At 40.5% G+C, this 19059-nt stretch overlaps 1 pseudogene; it reads left to right on the top strand.

The window, feature by feature from the left end:
* The first annotated feature begins 948 nt into the window (after positions 1 to 948).
* On the top strand, positions 949 to 15668 carry LOC148846463 (small ribosomal subunit protein eS19x pseudogene; annotated as a pseudogene).
* Positions 15669 to 19059: the final 3391 nt, after the last annotated feature.

The raw sequence follows: 19059 nt of genomic DNA, 5'->3' as shown, positions 1-19059 counted from the left end.
CTGTAGCAAACCGGACTAAGAGAGAGAGAGAGATAGTGGATTTCGAAAATGTGTGTTTTTGAAGTCTGATTCATGCTCCTTAAATAGTTTATGAAGAGGTATGAAGAAAATGTAGGTGTTGGTTCAGAGAAGGCACATTGAACAGTCACAATAGTTAATGACTATTAACTTTAAATTGTGCCTCTTGATCACACCCAATCGAATTGTGACCGTTGATCTCATCTATAGTGATCAAGCATCGCACCAAAACCAAAGCCGCCCTTCACGAGCCACGCGGGTGCGAGCAAAGTGCGCCTCTAAAGCTCCTCATTGTGCCGCACACATGCGCACGCACATTGCACAGTATCAAACCTCCATACTCTCCTCTACTATTTCTAAGGAGTGTAAATCAGCTCCTATTAAAATACTAAAAACAAAGCATATAATTTTCCAATGTGGGACAAGTTCAAAGTTGGGTTTTGTAAGAGAAAAGCTAATTTTTCAATCAAGTGTGCAGGTGCAATTTCGCATGTAATTAACCAATCAAACCCATTGGATTTAATCTCTTATGAGATTAATCCAATAAGCACCTCCGGCATCTAACGGTGATTAATGGCGATCGGCGACAGCAAGTTTGTAGCGGCAGGTAGCATATTTTGCAGCACTTCTAGGCTCCAATAGTAAAAGTTGTGGTAGGCGAGTTTGCAGCGGCGGGCGACTTGCAGCAGTAGGTAGGGAGTTTGCAGTGGCAGTAACACTACCATTGGCGATTCTGCAAGTTGCAGCAACACTTGCAGCGGCAACTTGCCTACGACCAAGCCCAAGCCCACCTGCGGTGAGTCCATTGTCACACCACCATTATCGGCAGTGAAACCGTGAGGGACCTGAAGGTATAATTTTTTTTTTTTCTGAGAGAGGAAAACTTGCTTCTGACAACCTTCGGTGAAGCTTGAGGGTCTAGTTGCAGCCATGGAGGCTGCTAGAATAGTGAAGGATGTTTCCCCTCGTGAGTTCATTAAGGCTTATGCGGCTCATGTCAAGCGATTGGGGAAGATGGAGCTTCCTCATTGGACTGATATTGTGAAGACCGCCACATTCAAGGAGCTTTGTAAAACTAGAGCTTTTCTGCTCGGTTCTTTTCTATCTATTATTCATTGAGTATTCAAATATATATACATGAATACAATCACCGAACACCTAAGCTTATGGCAACTAGAACTCCCAAGTTTATAGGGACTCAATCTTTCCTATCCTATCTGAACTATTCATGATAAGGAAAGAAGAGATATACAAAGAGAACAGACTCCTAGTCCTAACACCCCCCTTCAAGTCGGAGCATGCAGATTGTGAATGCCCAACTTGCGGAGAAAGTCTTCAAATTCTCTGTGACCCAGTGCCTTTGTAAAAATGTCAGCCAGCTGAACGGTAGTCGACACATAAGCAGGACGAATGCAACCATTTTGAATCTCATCACGTACAAAATGGCAACCAATTTCAATATGTTTCGTACGCTCATGAAACACTAGGTTTGCCGCAATATGCAAGGCTGCTTGACTATCACAATATAAGTGCATTGGGTTTGAATGCATAAATCCAAGTGCCAATAACAATCCCTTCAGCCATTTTAATTCACACGTGGTCGTGGCCATAGAACGATACTCTGCTCCCACTGAAGAACGAGACACAGTGTGTTGTTTCTTAGTTTTCCAGGAAATCGGCGATTTCCTAAGCAGAATAAACCATCCAGGCAGAGAACGTTGGGACAAAGGACAACTCGCCCAGTCTGAATCACACTATGCATATAACTGCAAGTCACAATCTGAACGCAAGAGAATTCCTTGACCAGAATTTTCTTTCAAGTAGCGCACCACTCGCAATGCAACCTCCCAATGTCTTTCTTGTGGTTGCTGCATAAATTGGGAAAAAACATGCACGCAATAAGACAACTCTGGACGAGTTGCTGAGAGATAAATAAGCCTGCCCACCAAGCGCCTATATTGCTCAGGGTTAGATAAGAGAGGCCCATCTGTCAAGGCGATATTGTGATTCTGCTCCAAAGGAAAAGGAGCAGGTTTTGCACAAAGTAATCCAACTTCAGAGATAATATCCAAAGCATACTTTCGTTGAGACAGAAAAATTCCTGTTGAAACAGAAAAATATTTCAATGATCCCAAGTCTTTCATATGGAAGTAGTCACTCAAATATTTCTTGAAGACTTGAATTGCCATACGATCATTACCTAACACGATAATGTCATCCACTTACATGAGAACAAACACATGCACCCTGTCTCGACGAAAGGTGAACAAGAAATAATCTGAACATGATTGCTGAAACCCATAGTCTTCAAGGTTGTGGTTAATTTAGCAAACCAACATCTCGGTGCTTGTTTCAAGCCATATAGAGATTTTGACAACCGACACACCATACCTGGTTTATCTGACTGAAAACTAGGAGGCATTCGTATGTAGACTTCCTCATGAAGGTCACCATGCAAGAACGCATTATGTACATCCATTTGATGAAGCTCCCAATTTCTAATTGCTACGACAGCAAGAAAGATACGGACAGTAACCATTTTTGCAACTGGGGCAAAAGTTTCATTATAATCAATTCCCTCAACTTGCTTGTTCTCAAAAATCACGAGACGGGCTTTGTATCTTTCCATTGTCTCATTAGCATTATACTTGATTTGATACACCCATTTGCATCCTATGGCACATTTTCTAGATGGAAAAGGCTCCACGGTCCATGTCTAATTATTTTCAAGTGCCTGTATTTCTTTCTGCATTGCATCCCTCCATTTTTCATCCTTTACGGCCTCAGCAAAAGAAGTAGGTTCAACTCTTGCAGTAATAGCTGCCAAGAAAGTGCAATGTCGACAAGAAAAATTGTTACAGTTCACATAGTTATCAATGGGATAAGGACTACCTGCAGAATGTGATTGGCCGAGTGAGTTTGCAAAGGGATGTGGAGAGGGACTCAATTACTGTGTGGTGTGAAGCACATAATCTCTCAACCTTGTGGACTGCTGTTTCTGTCGATACCCACGCCCCAAGTAAAATTCAGAGTGCTGTTGTTGCTCAACATCGCCACCCCCCCTTACGTTAGGACTGTCTTCGCTTGCATTTTCTGTGGTGGCGACACAAGAATGTAGGGGTTCACCAGCATTTGCATTTGGATCTATGCGGGTTCCTTCTTCTACACGGACTCCTTCAACGAGTTCACCTTGCTGGTCAATCTCCATCTCGCCATTTGCTTGTCCTAGTAAATCAGTGGACGACACCAACACCTCATCTGTCGCATAAGGGAATTCATCCTCTAAAAAAATAACGTCTCTTGATGCAAAGAATGTGCCAGACTCTAAATCATAAAAGCTCTATCATTTCTTACCAAAAGGATACCCAACAAAAACACATTGTCTGCTTCGATTGAAAAATTTATCCCCTCCATGTCCATGATTGTGCGCATATGCCAAGCAACAAAAAACCCACACATTATCATAAGAAGGAGGTCGCCCAAATAAAACTTCATAGGGAGTCTTTCCTTTCAACAGAATGGACGGTGTTCGATTGATCAAATAACATGTGGTCAATACACATTCCCCCCAAAAATCAATAGGCATGCTAGCTTGAAAATGCAATGCCCGTACAACATTAAGTATGTGGCGGTGTTTGCGTTCAACCCTCCCGTTTTGTTGAGAGGTCCTGACACAAGTAGTTTGATGAATAATACCATGTTGAGTAAAATAACTAGCCAAGCAGACAAACTCAGTTCCATTATCAATATGAATCACTTTGACAGGTTTGTTAAATTTCCTTTGAACCATAGCAAAAAAATTTCAAAAAACTTGTTTCAGTTCTATCTTATCAATCAGAAGATAAATCCAAACACCTCTAGAAAAATCATCTACTATTGTCAAGAAATAATGAACACCACAAGAAGTTGCATTTCTATAAGGACCCCATAAATCACAATGAATTAACTAAAAAATATCGGATGCTTTATTGTTACTAGAAACAAACTCTTCTCAACATTGTTTAGCTCGGAAGAATACATCACAAACCTTAATACTATCATCCTTATTTCTAGTACTAACAAAATGCAACAACTTAACAATTTTATGAGAAGGATGCCCTAACCTTTGATGTCAAATATCACACGTCCTCCTCTACTCTTCATTGCTCTTGCTGATGCAATGCTCCGAAAATAATAGAGTCCCTCTCGCTGCTCACCCGATCCAATCAGCATCCTCGTAGTTCGGTGTTGTATCACACAGAATTTATTAGTGAATTGAACAACACAATTCGACTCCTCAATCAATTGCGACACAGAAATTACATTGCAATTCAAACTAGGCACATATAAAACATTAGTTAGTTTAAGATGATTGTCCAGCGCAATTGTGCCTTCTTTCTCTGCTATTGTCGCTTTCCCATCTGCCAGCCCGACAGAGCATGGAATGACATTCTTTATGTCTCTCATTGACTTGAGGCTTCCCATCATATGATGAGAAGCCCCTGTGCCTATTATCCACTCTAACAATTTTTTTTACCACTTATAGTTGACTACCCTCTTTCTATGTGTTCAAAAGGTTGAGCAACATGTTCCACTGCTCACTACTTGGCCGCCATGACCTTTTCCTCCTGCCCCTACTCCTTGTTTCTTTTCACCTATTCTTTTTCTTTGTTTTCAGCCATACCGACTATTGGCGGCAGAATCGCCACAAAAGATAGAGAACCGATCTCCGGATCTCCCTAAAGAGACAATCCTCCTCGATGGCTGCGACTATGAGCATTGGCTCATCGTCATGGAATTCCTCAACGACCCTAAACCCTCCGAAGACGAGATGATTGCCACATACGTCAAGTGTTAGACAGTTTTGTATGCCCTTAGCTTCAATCAAAATGATGTACTTTATGAGTTTATTGTAAATGAATAAAAGTACATATTTGATTTATGTTCCCTTGGTATGTTTCTGTGTAATACCCTTAAACTGGACACTTAATGAGACTCGTGTTAATTTAGAATGTTCAAAGCCAGTGAGTCAGTCTGGGGAGACCTATCCTAACAATGCTGACACTGTGGTGCCACCAAGTCGGTTGGGGTGACCTATCTCAGCTACTAGGGTGAGACCCTAGGCACATATAGTGTAGGATTAATTGAATCTTTGAACTGGACCAGATTTCTAGTATTGCCCTGGACCTTGGAGATTGATGGGCAAAACTGGAAAGTTACACCCGACCCCTAGACTCGATTATGATACTGCACTGGGTGTCGGATTGGGCTATCTTTGATATACCAATCAGTGAGATCCTTAGCGGGGGTCAAAACCTGAGTATGTTGGGACAGTCTGAGAATTCATCTGAGTGGGTGATCATAGTGACAGGATCTGCCCCTTTGTCGGACAAAGGTAATGATCGGGGATGCACTCTCACTGATGGAAACCAAGACTTCCGGTAGCCGATTTCAATCGTTGAGATTTGTTTTGCAAAATATATTTTATATGAGATATAAAAGTATATATATTATGGTTTCGAAAAGGTTTGCAAAAGGTTTTAATTCCTGGGATCCATATAAGCAGAGAGTGCAACACTGTTCCTTGCAGCCGAGGGAGAGGTCCTCTTTTGTCGAGCAGTGTATGATCATTATAGGCTGAGAGGTTGAGTGTAAGACCATTGAGGATAATACCTGATGGGCTAATCTTGCATCTTCCCACGGTCCCTGGGTGTTACAAGGTGGCTTGTCCCAGGGACCACTTAGGGTAAGTGTTGGACCCATAGAGACCATGAGATGGTTTTCAGGGGGTGCACTGTCCATAACAGTGTATTCGGCTAGGCCTTGTAACAAAGGTTGGCCGAATCCATGTGGCTGATGTGTAGATCAATGTTTGGGTCCCATGCCATACAAGGAAGCTCAACTAGGCAACAGTTTGGAAGGCTAAATGAATATATAACCTTAAAGGGGCCTTTAGCCCATTTCGAACTGCGCTAATTTGATTAGTCACTTAAAGGGGCGAATTCTGAGATGGATCAGCTAATAGGATTGGGCTCAGACCCTATTCACTTAGAGAGTCCAAGATCTAAATAAGATTTAAATCTGGAAGCCTCCTAATTAGATTAGGAGATGGTGGATCTAATCTGCAGATAAGATAAGGGTTATCCCTTATCACTTAAAGGGACTTCTAATCCAAATATGATTTGGGTTAGCAACTCCTAATGGGATTAGGAGCTGATCCCTTTGAGAGTATAAAAGGAGGATGGTGTGGAAACCTTTAAACATGCAACCAATACACTTTTGTCTTCAGAGCTGAGATTATAAGAAGAGAGATTTCTGCGCCTTGCAAATACTCTCTTGCCGCCTCCTTCCTGCAGCCGCCGCCTCCAGCATTTCGATCTCCAGTTCTTGGGAGAAATCAAGATTTGATCTTGATACCAATCTTTTGGAGAAAAGATTGGTTGGAGTTGTATTCACAAGCCACCCAGTTGATTCTTGCGAAGGGTCAAGTTCTTAACACTGCTGATTCTGTTTCACCCTACACTTCGCCATTTTTAGTTAGAGCAGATTTTGGATCCTTCCTTGGGTGTGAACACCTCAATTGGGAGATACTGCTTCTTTGTATTAGGTATAATCCCTCCCTACTCCTTTTGGTTCAGATCTGGTTCAGTTTATGGTTCAAGAATGATCATTGAAAATATGATTTTCTAAATAGGGAATTCAATTCCCAGTTGAAGGGAGAGAAAAATTTTTGAAATTCGCCCCCTTATTCCGCAATCTTTGGGCATCCATGTGATGGATATCCTATCCCTTCAGTGGTATCAGAGCCATGGTTCAAATCTTGAACCATTCTGTTTCAGATCTGAACCTGCGCAAATAGGGAGAATGCGTTCTACCCAATTTGCGCAGATATGGGTTTCGGGAAATTTGTTCCCAAAATTGATGGGCAAATACTCTGAAATTAATTTTATATAAATCTGATTATTGTTTAGAATAGTTCTTTATGATTTTCTTGATTTATGGGCTGTTCGTACAAGAGGAGATCGAATTCTTGGTTTGCGCAGGGAGAACTGCAAGATTTGCAGTTTATTGATTTATTACATTTGGTCTGTAAATAATTTTTTATTTTTAGACTCAATGTATATGCATTCGATCTGATGTAATTATTAATAGAAATATGACTTCTATTTATTTTTATTTTTGGATTGAAGATGGCACGCAAAAAGGGAGATTTCACAGAGAAGGAGATTTTGTAGATGGGACATTCGCTATCTGCGATTTGCAGTCTCTGAAACTGCAAATTGTGATCTAACCTCTGTTTTGCAGGATGGCGTGTGCGAACAGCCCTAGACCCATTCAAACCAAGATTGGTTCAAACTGTTTGGATCAAATCTAGGGTTTAATCAAGGCTAAAAGACAGCCCTAATTTTTCCCACTAATGGGCCTGAGGTTTGATATTTAATTAAATGGATAATTCGGCCCAACCTGTAAAGGCCCAGTTTTTTAATAGTTAAAATTGCTAAAAGCCCACTTCAAAGGATAAATCTATATGGGCCGAACTGGGTAACCCTAATTCAGCCCATATACCTAGATAATATTAATGGTTAATGTTATGGTTTTACAAAGGGCTTCCAATGGGCCTTACAGATAATTAATTGATTGGATCAATTTATCCCTGCATGAGATGTTTGGATGTGTGATGTGCTGCGTACATGGGCCATAAGTGCTTGGCCCATGCTCATTCGACAGTGGCTCTTGCGCACACCATGGCTGAATGCACATCATTGCCATGGTGTCCCTTTTGATCATTGGATGACCTCCCTCAGTGGTGGGCCCCACACCTCATCAAGAGGTTGCATGCGGAACCCTAGCCGATCTAAGGCCCACCGAAATCTGACTTTATGAAAGTCAGTGGGAGCCACTTTGATTTGACCTAAACCAAACTAGGGCGTAATTAATTGTTCCCTCCAACTAATATGAGTGCATGTGATAGGGAGATACATATGATGAACTCTCTAAAGGCCTTCCATCATTAGCATGAGGATGAGTCCTTCAGTAATGAGGAAACACACCAGAAAATGGGCTATCCATTTGCTGTTGGGCTTGTCTGAGTGTTTCATAAGATGATAGGGGCGTCATAGACCGATGTGGGAGGGGCTTCACCAGAAAATGGGAACTCTCTCACGGTACCTTGGCATTAACGAACATGATGGGTAAGCACTCACTGGATAGAAATGTTTACCTGAAAATGGCTCTGAACCTTGTTTGACAGAAGCCAAAGGGAAAACTCATATGATGAGTGGATATGATCCTTCACAGAAAGGTGGTGGGGTTATGCAGCTGAAACAATTGGCTCCATGCACCCTATGTGATTTCCCACATTTCCAGAGACAACCCGTAGTCTCCGTCATTGAGAAAGGAGGGAAATCTCATACATGAATAAATAGAAATGGATCGTAGATTAAAATCCATATCTATGAAATGAACATGAATCAAATTAGGTTGTGGACTGTTGTTTGCTCTTTTATCAGAAAATGGCAAACGGATCTTTTGCAAAGCTTCTTGACGACAACAAGTTTAAGGGCCCAAACTATGCCGACTGGTACAGGAACCTTATGCTGGTCCTGGCTTCTGAAAAGCTGGACAAAATGGCAAAGAATCCTGCCCCGGAGCGTTCGGGCGACAGGGCTTCTGAGGCCCGAAGGAGAGACTATCAGGACTGGGAGGAGAAAAACTCCCTTGCCCGGTGTTACATCATTGCCTCTTTGGACAACCCAATACAGAGGCAGTTCGATCAGGTCGAACTTGCCAAGGACATATTGGACAGTCTCAGGACAATGTATGTAGAGCAGAATTGTTCTACTCGACAAAAGGTCTTGAAACAGTTCATGACCGCACAAATGTCCAAGGGCTAACAAGTTCACGACCATTGTCTTCGGATGATGGGGTACATCAACGAACTAGAGGCTCTTGGATCCGGGCTGGACCTTGCGACCCAGATAGATGCTATCCTTAATTCTTTGCCTCATTCCTTTAATCCGTTCATCATGAACTATAACATGAACAAGCTGAAAGTCAGCTTGCAAGAGCTCAACAATATGTTGCAAAGAGTAGAAGAACTGATTAGAAAGGATGAGCCTGTAGCTATGCTTGTTGAAGCTAGCAAGACAGACAAGAGAAAGAGGAAGGCAAAGAAGCCTCAGAAGAAAGCCACTAAGGGTAAGAAGCAGAAGAAAGACAAAGCATCGGATGTCTGTCACTTCTGCAAGAAGACCGGCCACTGGAAAAGGAACTGTCCTGCCTACCTGGAATCCAAGAAAGGTAATTTTGAAACTTGTGTTATAGAAACCAATTTATTGGTAGCTTCTGCGTCCTGGTGTATTGACTCCGGGGCTTCAACTCATGCGTGTAACTCATTGCAGGGGTTCGAGGTAAGCAGAAGGCTGAGTGAAGGAGAAGTCACACTCTACTTGGGGACTACTGCAACTGTTGCAGCCGCGGCCATAGGAACCGTGGAGTTAATTTTTAGAGAAGGAACAATTGTACTGAAAGAGTGTCTTTATGTACAAAATTTAAGAAGAAATTTGATTTCTGTCTCAAAACAGTGTGTAGATGGTTATTCTGTTTTCTTTGGCAATACGGTTACTTTTAAAAGAAATAACAGATTCATCGCATATGGGGAACTGGAGAACGGTCTCTATGTTCTACATCCTTCTCTAGAAACTAACATAACCGAAACTACGTTGGCTGAAATCCCTAAGAAGAGAGCCCATGATACAGTTAATCCCACGTGTCTGTGGCATTACCGACTTGGCCACATCGGTGTTGACAGAATCACAAGGTTGGTAAAGGATGGTCCTTTGGATTTTCTAACTGTAGAAGATCTTCCCACCTGTGAGCCTTGCCTACAAGGCAAGATGATGAAACGGCCATTTAACGGTAAGCCTGAAAGATGTACAAGCACACTTGACCTAATACATACTGATGTACGTGGTCCCCTGAGTGTTAGGACACGAAATTGTGCTTGTACATCCTTTGAAAAGTTCAAAGAGGAGGAATAGGACCTTATTGGACACAAAAGTGTTAGGACCAAATGAGACACAAGTCTAAATCCTTTGAAAAGTTCAAAGAGTTTAGACAAGAGGTCGAGAAACAGTTAGGGAGAGAAATTAAGGCCCTTCAATCAGATCGAGGTGGCGAGTATCTCTCTGACGAATTCAGGGACTACTTAAAGGACAATGGGATAGTATCACAATTAGCTCCTCCTACTACACCACAACATAACAGTGTTTCAGAGAGGAGGAATAGGACCTTATTGGACATGGTTCGGTCGCTTCTCATACACTCAGAGTTACCCACATCCTTTTGGGGTTACGCATTAGAGACTACGATTTATGTGCTAAATCGGGTTCCAACCAAATCGGTTCCGAATACTCCATATGAACTTTGGACTAGAAAGAAACCAAGTGTCAGACACTTGAAGATTTGGGGTTGTCCAGCACACGTTTAAAGAACGAGTGCAGACAAGTTGGAATCCAAAACCAGTCATTGCCTATTTGTAGGCTACCTAAAAGGCTCTGTAGGTTACCTATTCTATGACCCAAGTGAGTAGAAAGTGTTCTGCAATTGAAATGCACAATTCTTGGAGACCGATTACATCCTGGACACCCATCGTCAGGAAATTGTTCTTGATGAGGAGAGCTCAGGAGCAGTGGGAGTTGTCCCACAAGTTCCAGGTAGTGACCAACCTAGAAGATCCACTCGGGTATCCAGGCCACCAGTCCGTTATGGTTATGACCATGATAGTTACCTGGTGGAAACCTTGACTAGTGAGGAGGATCCCATGACTTATGCGGAAGCTATGTTGGACATAGATTCCTAGAAGTGGGTGGAGGCCATGAGAGCAGAGATGGACTCAATGGAGACCAATGGAGTCTGGACTCTAGTAAATCCACCCTCCGGAGTAAAAGCAACCGGCTGCAAATGGACTTACAAGAGGAAGAAGGGCCCCGATGGTAGAGTTGAGACCTTCAAAGCTCGTTTGGTGGCGAAAGGGTACACTTAGAAAGAGGGCATTGATTATGAGGAGACCTTTTCGCCTGTGGCTATGCTTAAATCCATTAGGATCCTGCTAGTTGTCGCAGCATACCATGATTATGAGATTTGGCAAATGGATGTCAAAACTGCATTCCTGAATGGAGATCTTACTGAAGATATCTATATGTAGCAGCCGCAATGCTTCATTGCTGCAGGTCAGGAAAACATGGTATGTAAACTTAATAGATCCATTTATGGATTTAAGCAAGTTTCTAGAAGTTGGAACATCCGTTTTGACTCTGCTGTCAAATCGTTTGACTTCGAGCATAATCCGAATGAACCCTGTGTTTACAGTTAGTACAGTGGAGATAAGGTTACCTTCTTGGTTCTGTATGTAGATGACATTCTACTCATTGGGAATGATGTAGGAATGTTAAATATAGTGAAAGTATGGCTTTCACAGTAATTCTCCATGAAAGATCTTGGAGAAGCCTCCTATATACTGGGTCTTCGACTCTATAGAGATAGATCGAAGCAGATAATAGGATTATCCCAATCTGCTTACATTGACAAAATGGTCAAAAGATACAGCATGGAAAACTCCAAGAAAGGAAATGTTCCTTTTAGGCATGGAGTCACTCTCTCCAAGAAGATGTCTCCCAAGACTTCTAAGGAGATTGATGGCATGAAAGACGTTCCCTATGCCTTTGCCGTAGGGAGCATCATGTATGCCATGCTGTGCACTCGTCCTGACATTGCTCAGGCAATGAGTGTAGTAAGCAGATTTCAGGCCAACCCAGGGCAGGAGCACTAGACTGTTGTGAAAAACATACTTAAGTACCTTCGAAGGACAAAAGAGTTTTGTCTAGTATTCGATGGTAGCTCACTAGAGATCCAAGGGTATACAGATGCCGATTTCCAGTCAGATCCAGATGATAGAAAGTCTACATCTGGATATGTTTTCATGATAGGATTGTGTGCTGTTTGCTGGAAAAGCAGCAAACAGGGGTCCACTATAGACTCCACGACCGAGGCCGAGTACATTGCCGCAAATGAGGCTGCCAAAGAAGCCGTGTGGATGAAGAAGTTTGTTCACGAGTTGGGAGTAGTTCCATCCAACACATCACCCATCCCATTGTTGTGTGACAACAATGGAGCTATAGCTCAGGTTAAGGAGCCACGATCCCACTCGAAGTCGAAGTACATCGAGAGGAAGTACCATGTACTGCGGGAGATTGTTGGTAGAGGGGACGTCCTGATTCAGAAGGTAGCGTCAGCGGAAAATGTAGCAGACCCATTGACAAAGCCACTATCACAAAAAGTGTTTAAGAAATACGTGGAAAGCATGGGACTCCGACTAGTATCTGATTGGACCTAAGTGCAAGTGGGAGCTGTTAGACAGTTTTGTATGCCCTTAGCTTCAATCAAAATGATGTACTTTATGAGTTTATTGTAAATGAATAAAAGTACATATTTGATTCATGTTCCCTGGTATGTTTCTATGTAATACCCTTAAACTGGACACTTAATGAGACTCATGTTAGTTTAGAATGTTCACAGCTAGTGGGTCGGTCTGGGGAGACCTATCCTGACAAGGCTGACACTGTGGTGCCACCAAATCAGTTGGGGTGGCCTGTCTCAGCTACCAGGGTGAGACCCTAGGCACATACAGTGTAGGATTAATTGAATCTTTGAACTAGACTAGATTTCCACTATTGCCCTGGACCTTGGAGATTGATGGGCAAAACTGGAAAGTTACACCTGACCCCTAGACTCGATTATGATACTGCACTGGGTGTCGGATTAGGCTGTCTTTGATATACCAATCAGAGAGATCCTTAGCGGGGGTCAAATCCTGGGTATGTTGGGACGATCTGAGAATTCATCTGAGTGGGTGATCATAGTGACAGGATCTGCCCCTTTGTCGGACAAAGGTAATGATCGGGGATGCACTCTCACTGATGGAAACCAAGACTGTTGGCAGCCGATTTCAATCGTTGAGATTTGTTTTGCAAAATATATTTTATATGAGATATAAAAGTATATATATTATGGTTTCGAAAAGGTTTGCAAAAGGTTTTAATTCCCGGGATCCATATAAGCAGAGAGTGCAACATTGTTCCTTGCAGCCGAGTGAGAGGTCCTCTTTTGTCGGGCAGTGTATGATCATTATGGGCTGAGAGGTTGAGTGTAAAACCATTGAGGATAATACCTGATGTGCTAATCTTGCATCTTCCCACGGTCCCTGGGTGTTACAAGGTGGCTTGGCCCAGGGACCACTTAGGGTAAGTGTTGGGCCCATAGAGACCATGAGATGGTTTTCAGGGGGTGCACTGTCTATAACAATGTATTCGGCCAGGCCTTGTAACAAAGGCTGGGCTGAACTCATGTGAATGATGTGTAGATCAATGTTTGGGTCCCATGCCATACAAGGAAGCCCAACTGGACAGCAGTTTGGAAGGCTAAATGAATACATAACCTTAAATGGGCCTTAAGCCTATTTCGAGTTGGGCTAATTTGATTAGTCACTGAAAGGGGCGAATTCTAAGATGGATCAGCTGATAGGATTGGGCCCAGACTCTATCAACTTAGAGAGTCCAAGATCTAAATAAAATTTAGATCTGGAAGCCTCCTAATTTGATTAGGAGATGGCTGATCTAATTTGCAGATTAGATAAGGGTTATCCCTTATCACTTAAATGGACTTCTAATCCAAATATGATTTGGATTATCAACTCCTAATGGGATTAGGAGCTGATCCCTTTGAGATTATAAAAGGAGGAGGGGGCGGAAACCTTTAGACATGCAACCAGTACACTCTTGTCTTCAGAGCTGAGATTACAAGAAGAGAGATTTCTGCACCCTACAAATACTCTTTTGTCGCCTCCTTCCTGCAGCCGCCGCCTCCAGCAGTTCGATCTCCAGTTTTTGGGAGAAATTAAGATTTGATCTTGATACCAAAAAGATTGGTTGGAGTTGTATTCACAAAACACCTAGTTGATTCATGCGAAGGGTCAAGTTCTTAACCCTGCTGATTCTGCTTCACCCTGCACTATGCCATCTTCAGTGGGTGCAGATTTTGGATCCTTCCTTAGGCATGAACACCTCCATTGGGAGATACTGCTTCTTTATATCAGGTATAATCCCTCCCTACTCCTTTTGGTTCAGATATGGTTCAGTTTATGGTTCAAGAATGATTATTGAAAATATGATTTTATAAATAGGGAATTCGATTCCCAGTTGAAGGGAGAGAAAAATTTTTGAAACTCACCCCCTTATTCCACAATCTTTGGGCGTTCATGTGATGGATATCCTATCCTAAAGTGACAATCCTCCTCGACGGCTGCGACTATGAGCATTGGCTCATCGTCATGGAATTCCCCAACGACCCTAAACCCTCCAAAGACGAGATGATTGCCACATACATCAAGACCCTTCTACAGAGGAAGACCGAAGAACTTTGCTCCGTGCGGTTCCCTTCTCTGAAACTGACCCACCGAACCCTTACACTTCCTCTGAATTTGATTTTGTGCCTCTTCCTACTTTCGATGCCTGATTTCTTCTCTGATGATCTTAACTTTGAATTTGATCCAGTCGTTGTCCCCTCAGTGTTTTTCGAGTCGAAAGCCGACGAAGAACAAGCTGGAGCCGTAGAGGATGAAAGACCAAGCTCACCAAGAAGCTTGGTTTACAACTGATGCAAGTCGTAGTTTGGTTCAAAAAATAGTTGCACTCGTTGGAAGACTAAGCAGCTCGAAAGATATTACGATATTCTCAAGTCCTCGTACGACTCTCTCCTCTCAGATTATGAATCCGTTGTCAAGGAGAACAAAAAACTTAGATCCAAGGTAATGTTTTTGAATGATAAGCTACAAGCTAAAGAAGCGGCAGGAGAGGCGGTGGTGGTGGAGCGGAAAGTCGACCCACCACCTTTGACTGCTTCCAACGGTGAAGTTGTCTCTGTAATCGTAAAGATGGAAGATGGCTGTATTATTTTGGTCAGTTTGAGAGATTACCAGGACGACAAAGCCGACGTAAGAAGGTTACCATGCAAGTACAAGCCTGATGAGTCCCAAGCTCTTGAAGGCCTACGGCGAGTTGCCTGAGAATACCACACTCTGATACCATGTAAAATCAGAGCTTTTTTGTGTAAAACTAGAGCTTTTCTGCTCAATTCTTTTCTATCTATTATCCATTGAGTATTCAAATATATATACATGAATACAACCACCGAACTCCTAAGCTTATGGCAACTAGAACTCCCAAGTTTATAGGGACTCAATCTTTCCTATCCTATGTGAACTATTCATGATAAGGAAAGAAGATATATACAAAGAGAACGGACTCCTAATCCTAACAAGCTTGCGCTATATGACCCTGATTGGTACTACATCAGAGCCGCTTCCATGGCCCAGAAAATCTATTTAAGACAGACCATTGGTGTTGGGAATTTAGAATGATTTATGGTGGCCGTAAGAGGAATGGTAGTCGTCCTCCACACTTCTGCAAGAGCAGTTGTTCTATTGCCCGAAACATTCTTTAGCATTTGCAGAAGATGAACATTGTTGATATTGATCCCAAGGGTGGAAGGAGAATCACCTCAAGCAGGCAAAGGGACATGGACGAGTTGCTGGAAGAATAGTGGTTGCTCACTGAGTCATTACATATTCTGTTTCTGAAGGTCCTGTAGGGCTTTCTTTTAATTTTGATGTAGCCATGAGTATTGTTAGGTGTTTTCCTTCTCTGCTGCTTAGTCATTAGAAGATGGAATTTGGTTTACTTTAGTTATTCATTTTGAGTTTTCAAAAAATAAAAATAAATAATTTTTTCTGAATTTTTTGTGAGTTTAATTGATTTTTTGAATTTTTTGCTTAATTCTTTGTTTAATTAATCTTGGTTAATTATTTTTTTCTGAATTCTTTGCTTAATTAATTACAGAGATTCACATACTGACATTGGCTTAATTAATTTTATTTTATTAATTTTCTTTTTCAATTCCTTTCTTATTTGCTATGTGAATGATGATGGTGATCAGATGATGTCAATGAATGATAAAATATTAAAATCTACTTCTTTTGGATTTTTTATTTTTTGCAAACATATGGTTTTTGTATTTTTTTGCAAGCAATTTTCTGTATTTTTCTATATCTTTTCTGTATTTTTCTGTATTTATTTGCACTTTTTTGTTTCATTTTTCTGTTTTGTTTCTGTATTTTTTACAATTTTTTGTTTTATTTTTATGTTTTTTTTGCAATTTTCTGTTTTCTGTATTTTTTCCATATTTTCTGTACTTTTTTTGTATTTTCTGTGTGTTGTACTTTATTATTTTTGTATTTAGATAGTTTTATTTTTCTGTATTTTTTGAATTCCTTTTATGTTTTTCATGTATTTTTTAGAATTTTTTTGTATTTTAATTTTATATTTTTATGTATTTTGTACTATATTATTTTTTATTTAGATAGTTTTAATTTTTGTATTTTTCTGTATTTTTTCTGTATTTTTTAATTTTATGCTATTTTTATTATTTATAAATATATTTTTTATTTTTAATTTATTTATGATGTTGCAGGTCGAACCATTCGACCTAGACGGTTGAACCGTTTCCCATGAAACGGGTCCCCCTGACCGATTCTGTTTCCGATTTGTTTTTAAAAACCATGATTATCCCAGTCAAGCTTGACCTTGGCTGGGCTGTCAATGGATTATCCTTATCAGTACCTACTTTTTTCCTGCTTTTCTGCCAGAAAACTCAAAGCGACAATATGGTCTTGTGCAATTTTCTATTGTGAGCATTCCATCAGGGCATTCTTCTCTGCCTTGGATAACAAAGATAGTATACATTGTTGCTAATGTTGATGAAGAACCCCTCATAAGTCATCGTCTGAACTTGGGTCTTGTTGGATACCGAGGTTCACATATTGCATGTAGTAGCCCGAACCAAACAAGCCCTAGACAACTAATATTGAAAGAAAAGAACACAGATCTTATCATCATCATCATTTAAAAATGGGATTTATGTAAGAATGGCATCCCAATATACCTTCCAAAGAAATAATTGAAAACGAAAATCATTTTGGTTTTGGTTTTCTATTTCCTTCTAAAGTCTTCCAATGTTATCAAGTCTGATGACAAAAGGAATGAAAATGAAAGGGCATCATATATATATATATATATATATATATATATATATATCCACTTGACAATAATCATTTATTCCTCGTCCATTGTCAAGTGCTCAAAGGCAAATTGCAAAAGATGGCAATAATGAATATTTACAATTTTAATTACAATGAAAAAATTATCAATTGCACCCATTAATGGAGATCTCTTAGACTAGTAAATATGCACGTGCATGCGGCAATTCATATTACAACAACAATGATAATATGCAATAGTAATAGTAATTTTAGTGTTCTTAATCATTCTTAGAACCCATCAAATAATCAAAGCATGATGTAATGGTGAATTAATTTATAACCTTTCTTTCAACAAATAGAGTTTCAAATTGTCAATATTTTTTTTAACTTGTACTTGAACTGGACAATCAAATTGATCAATCACTTGGGCAGACAGATTTCTGAGCTTTTTTGGTTATCATTTGTATTTTTATCCATATAATATTAAAAACATGCACAATTTTTTTACAAATTTTATGATTTTTTAATAAAAAATTGACTTGTTTGGGCCAAAGGGTGAAGTAGTTCCAATGTTTTTTTTTTTTAATAACACTATTTTTCATATTGTGATTGAATTGATTGACTTATCTCCTAACCAAGATTCTAGGTCCACTTCACCATCATCAAGCTATTTGCCTACAAAAAGCCATTGGTTTAATCAACAATATGGTGACCTAATCAAGTGAACCATTGAAACCATTAGACCCAATCAAAGAAGGGGTGGCAATTGTATGTAACTAGCCAGAATATATAGGAATTTCTACCTTAGGTTAACATATATAGAGCTCCAAATTAAAGGAGGCCTCTACATTCACAGTTTTAGTGAAAGATTACTTTGTGTCATCCTCCATTAATGGAGGATCCACCAAAGGGGTTGAGTCCTTATTTGCCACATGACCCCGCATTTTAGTTGGGGTTACAAAGGAGTTTGGCTTTGGTCAGTGCAAGCTCGTGCACTCACATCATTCCAATAGTCTTTTGCAACCTTGCATTAGAAATATCTTCCCATGAAATAAAATACTAAGTGGAAATATTCCCAATGTTAGGTAGTAAAGACTGTTCAAACAGTAGTTGCACTGACTGAAGCCGAACTCGATTTAATTGCAAAGACCCTATTTCTAGGGAAAACTATTCAATTGGCTATTAACAATGGTTGGAAATAGATAGTCAGGTAGTTAACAATTTGATGAGAAGTAACGTTACCAGTCCCACCCCCATGGACTTTTTCCTTGGATAGATGAAACTTTCACCAAGGAAAGCCACCCCCATGGACTTTTTCCTTGGATAGATGAAACTTTCACCAAGGAAAGCAAGAAACATATTAACAACAAAAATACAAACAAAGATGATACAACCAAAAGAAAATGCCCTACAGAAACCATGGGAAGCCAAAACATGACAAAAGAAAAGCAATAGTATTACTAAGGCTCAGTTTGGAAGGAGTGCAAATACAAATATGTACAGTACAAATACATACAAAGTACATGGTTTTGCACTCAACATATTTGTATTTATACTCCTTCCAAACTGAGCCTAAGGGAAAGCTCAATGGAGGATGGCAACTACTATCGAATATTTGAAATGTATGATGCATGACAATAAAATTAGAGCAATTAGAGTTCAAATACAGACCAATGATGCACACTGAGACTCCGGATCTCCTACCCACAAGAACTCTACCCACACCTACCCACAATATACTATGTCTGTGCATTGAAAACATCTCTCTATGCATATTAACATTTAAGAGCATGAGATGTTTCCCATTTGTGGCTGCAATCTCATGTGGGTAGGTGTGGGTATAGAGTCGTCATGGTAGGAGATCCAATGGAAGGAATAACTGCCCTGATTTATATCAAACAACTGCTCAT

Source organism: Nelumbo lutea, chromosome 7 (genome assembly GCF_056320005.1).
Source record: "Nelumbo lutea isolate HS-2025 chromosome 7, American lotus-T2T, whole genome shotgun sequence".
NCBI lineage: Eukaryota > Viridiplantae > Streptophyta > Magnoliopsida > Proteales > Nelumbonaceae > Nelumbo > Nelumbo lutea.
The sequence above is the reverse complement of the archived record's forward strand: the minus strand, read 5'-3'. Positions and strand labels throughout refer to the sequence as shown.